Below are 12,025 nucleotides of genomic sequence, written 5' to 3' on the forward strand. Positions count from 1 at the left end.
CTGAAAGGGGAATACTCTGGGCCATTCACGGCTTTGATCCATTTAAGTTGGCTGGCCCTGACGACATAGTGCCAGCAGAACTACAGTAAGATCATCTATGAGTGCTGTATATACTTAACTTACATTCCAAAAACGTGGAATGTTGCTAAATGGAACTGGTTATTTTCAGTAGGAGATATAAGATACCAACAATAACTCCGCCGACACTCAACGGAATCCGCTTATCCTTTAGCAGGGAGGCTAGATTGCTAGGCGGACGAGGTTGCGGGGCACCTTTAGAACACAATCAAATAAGACTCGCCTCTCCGTTCACAACGCCTTCCCAATAAACTAATTCAAAAATTTTAAATTTTTCTCAGATGTGGTTACTTTTTTCTTTACCATATGGCTGTTTAAATTAGATTTTTTAAATTAGATATTATAATTTAAAAATTCAACAAAGTTTAGGCATTTTTTATAATTCTGAATAATAATTGCTCACCTACAACGTACAAAAGTATTATGTTTGTCGCATACGACACAATAGTGCAAATAACATATTATAAAATGCAGTTGTGTAACGGTATTCTTGTTTTATTTTTCTTTTTATTTTAAAATAATGAATGCGTTATGTCCTATTGTTTGACCTCTTTAAACTTTATATATGAACTCTAAAAGTATTACATTTAATTGTACGCACATTAACGTTATAACTTAAGGTTTTATAGTGAAATACCTGATCAAGAAAAACAAAACTCTATGTTCGTACACTACTATCCGAAAGAATAGCATCATCATGAGGAAGAGGTATCAATGGTAATATGAATAAAATAAAATAATTTTTGTGAAATCATAAAGTTTTGGAAAAATTAAGCCTGTTCGATCTTAGGATCGGGTGTCGAATGCTTTTTAAAGAGAAGCGTTATTGCGTTTTATCACCTTTTGATTTGCATTCATAAAAGCAATCATATCATCACACATCAAGCAATCACTGCTTGATGTACAAACGATGGTTATCTATATCATTTTCTTAAACTGCGTAATTCACTAAATTTTAACTTTTCGCTGAAATTATTTTTATTGCTTTCGATCTAATTACGCTAGATTTTAAATTTATTGTAACTATCGAAATTGCAATTATTCAAAATTTATCAAAGAATTTTCCACGAAAAATTTTTCCTTACTTTTTGGAAAATGTCAATCCTTTGAATGGAAAAAATCTCAATTCGAAATTATAAAGAGTTTCTTTCTCGAAATTTCCTTGACTTCCAAAATGCAGTAGTGCAGTATTAATACAGATATTTGAGAATACCATTCAACATTTTCTTGTTTATAATAAACTTCTCATAGCAACTTGGTGCATGCAAAATTTAGCATTGAATCCAACCGAATATTACACACAATAATTCTATCTTTTTGAATTGGATTTGAATAAAACAGGAATTGGATTCATACGCATCTAATTACATATACCACTATGTACACTGTTTGTATAATAATATAGGGAATTGATTTTCTTCTCTCATTAAATCAATGTGAGCTAATATTATTGGATTGTAGTGTAGTTTTATCAATTGAAATCAATAAATTTTTTTCCTTTTAATTTATGTTTTTGCAGCACATTTTAAAATAATAAACTAATTTCAAATTATTTAGCATCCTGGATCAAGAAGTTTAGAATTAAAAAAGAAAAATCCAAAATCAATTTATAAAACCGAAAAAAAATTCAGTAATTCATTGAAATGCAAAAAAAATTTTTTTTTCAATTTATTTTTTTCTTATTCAATTTTCTTTATTTTCTCCCTATTGTTTTTAAACTTTTCGACATATTCATTCCTTGAAGTTCACATGTATTTTTTTAAAAGTTCCGGATAATTATGTCTAAACCAATGAAAAATAAATAAATAAATAAAAACTGTATAAAAATTCCAGCTATTTTTATCGACACCAGAATTTAAACTATTGGTACTCAATATAAAATTTATTATAGATAGCGACATTTGATTGTTACCATTTAAAAAAATTACCATCAAATACCAAACAAATTTTTTTAACCTATTAGAAAAATATTTACTAGAATTGCAAAATAGTAAATAATAATACAACAACAAAAAGAAATAAACAAAATAACTAATATGAATTTCCTTTGAAGGATGAATTAACAAAAATCTATTATATTATAGACTACACCATAGTGGAACAAATATAGTTCCAACCAAAATTTCTAATATGTAATAATAATATAATGGTCAACAATAAATACATGTAAACCTGCTAGAAGAAAATTAAAAGTTCTATAATATGACCTTATAGGTCGCAGTGTTACATGCTGTTATGCAAATTACTAAAATGTAATTATGATTTTATTACAATTGTACTAGAAAGAGACATTCTAAATTAGAAGTAGTTAAAAGGATCTTAAGAAGGTTCAGTTAAAGCAAGTGTAAGCTCAAATATTGTTCATAGATTTTAAATTTGACAAAAATTTGTTGAAAGCTTCTTGAAATTTGATGAACGTTTTTTGTTGAAGGGGCGAGGCAGAAGTTTTCTCTGAGCTTATTGTGGAAACATCAAAATGATGGAAACCAAAATATTGTCTGGAAAACGTTCTACGGCAGTTGTATTTTTAAAATTGCTGTTTGAACAATGTGTTATGGTTTATTCGCACTTCTTTATATTATTATATACATACATAAGTTCCTTTCATAAAAACTATAAGATTAATTAAAAGATTGTGAGTCTTTTGTATCAATCGTTTATGGCAAATATTTGACAAAAAGTTGTATGACTTGATGTTTAAGCCTAAGACAATTTTAAAAGAATATGGTAATGAGTTATGTATAAGATTATTTAAGCATAATTTCAGTGACATTTTAGTACTAAACAAATATTTTTAAAGTACTACATTCAATATTTAGTACAATTGTGTGTATATTGTAGGTTTTATCACTGAAAAAATGTAAGCATAATGCTTGCAATCGAATATCGTTTTATCGATTAAAAATGTTTGTATTGTGTTTTTTTTGCTTTTTGCCGATTTTCAATGTATAAACGCTAATAGCCCGGAAAATTGCATAAATTTTTTATTTATTATTTTATTAGGGCGAAATTATTTGTTTGTATGCTTTAATTTGAATTCAAAATACTATAAAATAAAATTTATTTAAAATTTCGGTTTGTTCTATCAAAATAATTTTTTTTTGTTTTAGAATCGGTGGACCATAACATCATTTTTTATATATAAGAAATTCTTGTAATTTTAAAAAACTTAATCAAATAACTGACCAATTTTTTATAATAGTTTAATTTAGTTTATTTTATGACAAAATTTTATGACGAGGAGTGTTTGTTGAAAAGATCTTTTTCTGTAACAAATCAATTAGGTTCAATTAATTTTAGCTTTAGTGACATTAAAATTGTTATCATGCAAAATTCATAATAAACAGAATATTTACTATATGAAAATAACATACTTACATTTATAAACTTCTTGATGTTCTCTTGAATTACTATGTCAAACATATTTAATAAATTCTCTCTGAAAAAGATGCAAGGCAGGCAAAGAAAGGTTTTACATTGGATTTTTTGAAAATAACATTTTTATTCAATAACTAATCGAAAATTCTTCACACAACGGCACAACAGATGTATGACTTATTTAAAGGAATGAGTCAAGACAGAAAAATTAATAAAATTTTTCTCTTCAAACTGAACTTGAACCAGTGACATACCGCTTTTACGTCATCCATCGGTTCTGCAGTTGTATGTATGAAAGAATTCCGACAAGGAACTTAGGAAATATTTTAGGTATAAATGGAAGTCTAGATCAAATTAAATATAATGGGAAATATATAAAAATTTGTTTAAATATTTAGCTTGACATTAGTTTCGGATTTGTCATCATAGTAATATGTACCTATAATAGAATTGTATGCCTTTAGAATGGATACCTTTATTATAACAAAATTTTCGAGAAACAAGAGCACCTTTAAGTTTTCAAGGTTTAATCAGTTTAATTTACATTATTCAGCTTGTATGTATAATATTAGAATCCGTGCATTCAAGCTAAAGAGGTTGTCCCGAAATTGCCATACAAACAACATTATAATGTAGGCCCCGCACCGACACTAACCACTTAAAATATTAAAATTCAAAATTTAAATATTAATTATGAACTCAATAATTTTGTTATTGAGCCCATAATTAACAAGTTCTGAAAAGGAAACTGTCTTCATCATACTTACTCATTAAAATTATTGTAGTTTGCTACTATTGATAAAAATATAAAAAAAAAAAGAAACAAAATTCTTCTGAAAACAAAAAAAAATTTCACTTTACAAAACTAAATAAATAATAAAAAAAAAAAAATAACATAAGATTTAAAAAAAAAAACAAAGTAATCCTGGCTATTACAAAATAAGCTGATGTAACGGTGGCAAACGTTAGCGGCGGCGTTTTTTTTTTTCTCTACCATTGTTTTTCTATTCACCAACCATAAATTTACTGTCACTTTGTTAGAAAACAAGCGGAAAAAAAAAACTAAACAAAAAAAAATTAAATTGGCTATTTGGTTAAATTTTATGTACTTCAAAGCGCAATTTTATGTAAACTAACACAGAACTTGCATACATACAAACATACATATTGTAAAGCTACTATATTATGATCGCATATATGCATGTGTGTTATATGAAATATAGACATGGTTAAGTATTAAAACCAATAATATCAAACCATTGAAAAAAAATTTTTACTCCTAGGTTATAATGACAAAATGCAAAAAAAAGCAAAAAAAAATTGCCATATATTAAAGACTTTTTGCTTGAAAAATAACACTAAATAGTGAGGATAATCCCATTAAAGAAATATTTTGGAAAAGGAATTAAGGAAACCATTTGCATCATTGTTACGTGAATTGTGTGAAATCTTCTTATATTGTTTTTTTTACTCTCCTAAAATTTTCAATTTTTTTTGTTACTATTATTCTTGGAATGTTAATAATGTTAATATACAAGAACCCTATTCAAATATAGGTATTTATAAGTACATATGTATGTACGTGCTATGGATTTTAAAGTTAGAGGTAGTGTTAAGCACATAGCATCTTTATAGTTACAAAAATTTGTTAATTTTTACTTATAATGAAAAGGAAAGAAATTATTCCTACAATGTTTTAAATTCTGCTTGAATCGTAATTCAATAGCTTAAAAATCAAGATCTAGGAAACACAACATTTTTATTTTTAACACTTAAATTTTCATAAAATACCAAAGAAAGAGACCCATCATATTTTCAATTTCATTTTAGAAATAATTTTATATTCAAAAAAGTGCATAGTTATGCAGGTCATCCATTTGATAGCTTCCTTTTTTTCGCTGTTTTTTTTTTTTGCCCAATTATCATTAATAATAATTTATAAAATTTGATATGTGAAATCAGGATTCGATCTATGGAATCGGATTTTTTAAAACATTGTAAAAACATAGTTGCGCATAAACACACGAAATTCTATTATATAAAAGGACTTATTTAGGTTTAAATATTTTTTAAAAGGAATGCAATTGCAGAATATTGTGTGCTAGTTAAGTGACATTTTATTTTGAGGTTAAAGAAATTAAAAAATTAAAAAATACTTTGTTTACAAGAATTGAAAGTATTAGAAGCTTATTGAGGTTTTTGGTTTGTAATTTTTCAAAGGAAAAACAATTAAAAAAAATATTTTAAATATTTTTACTTTTGTGTGACAATGTAGGGGTAAAGGGCACAGATGCAGTAATATGCCTAGCATTTTTAAGGAGGTGATATTAAAAACTAATTAGACATTAAAAACTTATTGAGACATAAAATTCTAATTGCGAATACTAGTTGCACAATAATTGCAGAATACTAGTTATTTCTTTTAACTTACTTGAATACAGAAAATGATATAAAACAACTTTATACGATTATAAATAGCAAAAACAACTGATAATGTTGCTTTCAATGTGGGTGTTTGGTTAGTAGGCCAGTAGAAGGCGCATCGGCAACCTTCCACAGCACACCTATCTCTCTAAATCCTTTGAAGTCCCTTGAAAAAGTTCAGCAGAGCACCCACAGGTGCACCCGAAAGTTCCTCCAATCCATCAAACCAATATCCTCCCAAAAACCGTTCCCTCCTCTGCATCAGAGCGGGGCATATGTGGTTATTTATCTGAGTATTTTTTTTAACTGTGTAGTTTTCGAGTAGAGTCGATTCATCAACAATAACAAGCTAATCAACAATGACGGGCAGTACGCCCGTTTATTTTCAATCTCTTTTTCGTGGCGATGTTTTCCGTTACTGTTTTCTTTTATTTTTTCTTGATGTCATTTGATGTGACGACGTCTCACGTCACATCACATTACAGCCATTTAAGATATTTGATCTATAAATAAATGTATAACATTGGCCTTTTACTATAATATGTACATGGATAAGAAAGGATATGTTATTGCATTAGGGCTGAATATCCTAAACTGAAATGGTGTTGAGAGTTTGGACTTTCTAGATAGGTGCCTATATCACATTCAAAGGCGGATTTGCTGTGTTCATTGACAAACCAAATAGCAATTGCGTTGGCTAACAGAAGCTTTTAACAATATGCTTATGCTTGATTATGAAATAGTTTGAAAATTAAGTCAACTTCAGTTGCAGAAATAATTACTGCAACTGTCACAACACTTTCATGTCGTAATTCGTGTCGTTAATAGGCAAATGAAAACACTTGAACATAAGAGTCAAAATTTTGCAGTAAATTAAAAATACTCTTCCGCCCTTGAGTGACCGTCTTATGAAGGGTCTATTGTCACAAATTATACACATAGTTTCATTTTTTTATAACAAATTATAATACATACAATGCTATAAATTTTAAATACTTATTGTTTGAAATTGCAGATCAGATGAAATTTTTTTTTGATAAAATAAAATCATTCAAATTCAAGCACAATCCACCAGCACATCATCGCTATACTTATGTAATTTACTCGTTAATACCGTTTCTGTGATAATTTCTACTACATGAATATTTTAAAAAAATTATTTAAATTTTTAGAATTTTTTATAAAATCAACAAAACATGTGCATTATGCATACTTATAAATATTTTGTGAAAAAAAATTATTAAAATATTAAAAAAAAAAAAATAAATAAAATTAAAATTTAACACGTACTAAACATAATTTTCATTTACCGTGTTCATATAATAATTTTTCTAAAAAAAAAAATTTTTTTTTTGGTTCTGTATGAACTCACAGTCTGAATTTAAAATCAAAATAAATGCATTATTCTAATATTCTAATATGCGATTTCCTCTTCAAATGTGCGCTTATTATCTAAAATCTATTTTCATTATATATACCTACATATGTGTATTGTATACAAATATACAGGGTGTCTGAAAAGTTCCAATATTCAATCGAAAATTTACAACAAATGCTCAAAATTAATTCTATTTGCAGTAATATATGCACGGAGGCGCTTTAGAAAATTGTTGACAATGGTCGCGTACTGTTCGATGGTAATTTCATTTCATGCGTGTCTTAAAGCTCACTTGCCTCTCCGACGTTCTCCCCAACTTCTGGTACCGTTTTATGGCATCATAGACATTCATTTTTTTGTAACCAGTCGTCCTTACAATTTCAGCTGTGTTCATACCTGACTTGTGAAATTGTATAATAGTAATGCGCTTGTTATCGCGATTCATTTCTAGGCTAATGAAAAAATAAAGACACAGTAACCATCTACTATTTGGGATAAAATTGCACGACGAATGCAAATAATGAAACCAAATTGAAACAATAAAACAGAATTATAACGAGAAAAATTAGTATTTCCAGACACCCTGTATATATATTATATAAGTGAAACAAATATGTGAATACCTAACGGTTTATATTTTTTTTAGCAATCTAAAAAAAAACCACACATACCTACATATATGAACCTATAAATTTTAACTTACTAGAATTTACAAAAAATATAAATTTAATAAAAGTAATAATAACAGAATGAAAACAATAACAATAAATAAGAAAAAAAAAACAAAAAAATTTAAATGCACTATTATGTCGGCTGATATGCCATCACAAAATTTCGTACCTAATAAATAAAAAAAAAAAATTAAAGTTCCGCCATTATTCTCCTTTGATTTTCCAAAAAAATTATTTTCATATATGTGGAAAACCTACTGGACTATAGAATACTAAACCAGAAAAAGCAGTCAAGTTTTCCCTGTTTCCCTGTTTTTCTTATTTCTTATACATATAAAAAGTTTAAAACTTTAAATTATAAGATATCAAAACAGATTCTTTCTTACTGATATATCCCACTTACATTACTACACACCGAATACAACTGAAAAAAAACCTAACCAAAAAGAACCCAAAACCAAAAGAAAAAACAAAAAAATAAAAACAAAAAAAGCAACCCACCAGTTATTTGTAATCGACATCTGTCTTCATAATCAAATGTACGTCCATTATTTTTATCCCTCTAGGCTACTCTTTGATTCTAACAATAATATGTGAGAATGTACAGTATGCACATAGCATAACTTATTCAAAGCTGTCTACACATAATCGTCGCCTAATCTGTATTCAATTTCTTGCAAAACAAAACTAGAGCAATTCAACAAATTTTTAACAGTTTTCGCGCGAATAATATATAAAAAAACAAAAAAAAATAAAATAAATAAATAAATAAAAAAGTAAAATGTAGGTATGTGTATAATATCCGAATTTGTGTTAAAAGCACGTAGGTGGTAAGTACTGTAATATAAGACCCCTTAACAATAGCATGAATTTAAAGTTACGTGTAAGTATACACATATACATACAATTCGTATATTCGTATATTTTGTATATTTTAAATACATACATACACATATATATATGTATATATATATATTGAATATTGGTTAAAATATTTCCTTGAAAGATAATATTTTTCTTTATATTCAAATCAAACTAAAATCTAACAACGTCAAAAATTTTGCAAAGAAAATCACGCCAGGATTTCATCTTTTATTATACTGAGTGGGTTTTTCTTTTTTTTTTTTCTATTTTACTCTATATGTTGCAGATATTATGTGGTTAGAATGTACATAATATATATAAAATGCAACAAATGAAATATTAATGTGATATGAATCAAAAATAAAAAAAAAAAAATTGTTATATTGTTCAAATATAAATTACATTATGCCCATGTCCAATATATAACGTACACATACTGAATGTACAAAATATTAATAAAGTTGGATCAAACCAATGGTTTGTAAAGTAGAACTTTTCCCTTCAACAAGTTCCCTTCAAGCTTTTAAAATTAATCCACTCTATTGGATACACATACGAAAATATTTAAAAAATTGCATACATTTAGGATGAGGCAAAAAAAAAATTGAAAGAGATGTTAATATAATGTTCGAATTTCAGGAATAATTTCGCGAGTTAAGAAAAAATAATTATACTTTTTGATGGCATGACGTTTACTATTAGCCTTTTGTATTTACAGAAATTTTGGAAAGCTTGCAAATTTGGAATTAGAAAGTACCGACAATTGAAATTTTACAAATTTCGAGAGGCGCTAACTTGAGACGGGGTGAGGGGGGAATTTTCTTCTACAGAAGTTAGTTTTTAGCAAAGATGTGTTTATGTGTAAAATTTCAGTTGGCTGTATTAAAGGGTGTATAGAAGTTTTGTAAACGCATTTACGGACGGACTAACAAAGTGAAACTAATAAAGACTTTTTTCTAAAATTTTTTGGAAAAATTGTAATGTATATTGTTGTTATTGGTATTGTGTTACCATTTTTAAATTCAATACATTTACAAAAATTTCTATAAAAAGCCTGCATCACTATTGTAAAACTTAGTCATCAGTAGTCAATAAGAATAATATGTTGAGAATAATAATTTTTCAATATAAATTATGTAGTTGATCTGTTTGTGTATAAGATATCAATCTGATCAATAATCCGAAAATTTAAAAGATCGAAAAAATTATTATGCCCAATGTTGTTCAAATCTGAAACTAACACAATAAATATTGTATTAGTTCTTATTATGCTATACATATTTACAATATACAGGGTTACCCGCAGAAAAGGAATAGAAGAACTGTACGGATCGTATTATTTATGTTAACCGACAAATACCGCAATCGTTAAAGTTATGTATTCTCGATTAGAATATTTTAGAATTGCACTTCTTTAACAACATTTTGGTAAAGAAATACTCAGACTCGTCCCGCAACATGATTTTCCAGTGAAAAAATTAATTGCAGCTTGAAATTTAACCATAAATTTGGATAAAAACAAAATTTAACTCTCAATACACAAGACCGCCTCCTTAGGACTCTAACTAATTTAGCGTTACGGCAATAAATAGTTTTTTTTACTGTAAGTGTTTATTAATTATAATCAATGAAAATAGTTGTAAATTAATACCAAATTTGTTGAAGTAGTAAAAAAATTCCAATTGGGAGTAAAATTTGCCTATTTTTTTGAGTCTAGTTTTAATTTTTTTTAATTATATTTCACAATTCATAAGAATTTCCCACAAAACTAAAGGCGGATTTTAAAATTCTGAACTTAATTAAACTTTCAGAATAGTTTAATCAACAAATTTTATTTTGAATGAAATTCGGTTTTTTAAACGGAACAAAATTCGACATTCAAAACTTAACCATAGTTACATACTGCATAATTTGCTATACATATTCAATATGCATGCAATAATACTAAACGTACACGAGTTAGAAAAAATTATGACTAATTTTTAAAAGCTTCCGGATTTAAGAAAAATTTATTGTGTATGCAAAGTGCATTATCAATAATTTTCTTTCGAATTGATCGATTTAAAATATGTAGATGAAACTGAAATGCTTACATCTATCATCTTATTATAATAATCAGTTTTAGAGTGAGTATATTGATAAAAATATTATTGATAATGATTGTATGTATAGATAATAGTTGTACAATATTATTGTAATTTTTCTTTTTGACTCAATAACACCTATAAAATTTTATTAGTTCACTGACATTCATCATAAAATGTATAGCAATTTGAAAAATATGCGATATTCAAAAATTATTTCTGGTGTGAGCTTGTTAGTATAAGCATTTTATTCTATTGATTGTGATTTGTGATATATTGTGAATAATTTCATGTGATTTCAGTTTGAAATTTAATCTGTGGCCTCAGAGTTTATTCAAATGGTAATTTTACTTTAAAGTAAAAATGGCACTTTTTTTCCGAATGAATGAATTTTTTAATTCACAATAAATAAAATGAAATTCAAAGAAAATTGAATGTGGTCTTGAATTTTATTATTGTGCTTTCATTTTGGAGGTGTTTTCAAAATTAAAAACAAAAATTCTCATATTGGCAAGACCATCATAATAAAATAAAATTTAAAATCAATCATTTGAATTTTTCAGTTCTCGCGATATGTGAAAAAAAAAAATTTAAATAAATTTTTTTTATTTTAACAAGTTTTTAATAAAAATTTTCGCTTTCTTTGTAAACTAAAATACTAAAAAAAAATATTGTTATTTAAAGGTCAATAAACTTGTAAAAATATGCAGGCATTGAAATTGTAGACTATAGGTGAAATTCGAACTGTAAGTTCTTTGCAAACTTTTACTTATTTTTTTTTTTAATTCATTCATTTGTATGCGGTTGATTACGTCATGAATTTACTACGAATTTTTAAAACATAACCTTCTTTAGTATTCGATATTGATTTAGTTCGAATTTTTTTAAATATTCACATTTGACACTGATTCAATTCGAATAGTTTTCTAATAAAAACTGGCTGAAATGCAGCATTCTGAGTTATTTGTTACAGCATTGTGCATTTTTATACCCGTACGAACGTATGTTCGAAGGGTATACTAAATTTGCCTTACCGTTTGTAACGCTAACAAATAACGGTCTTAGATATAGACTCAAGTGTATGTTTTTGATCAGCGTCAAATTCTGAGTTGATTTAGCTTTGTCTGTCCGTCCGTCCGTCCGTCCGT

Source organism: Condylostylus longicornis, unplaced genomic scaffold (genome assembly GCF_029603195.1).
Source record: "Condylostylus longicornis isolate FDR11 unplaced genomic scaffold, ASM2960319v2 ptg000026l, whole genome shotgun sequence".
NCBI lineage: Eukaryota > Metazoa > Arthropoda > Insecta > Diptera > Dolichopodidae > Condylostylus > Condylostylus longicornis.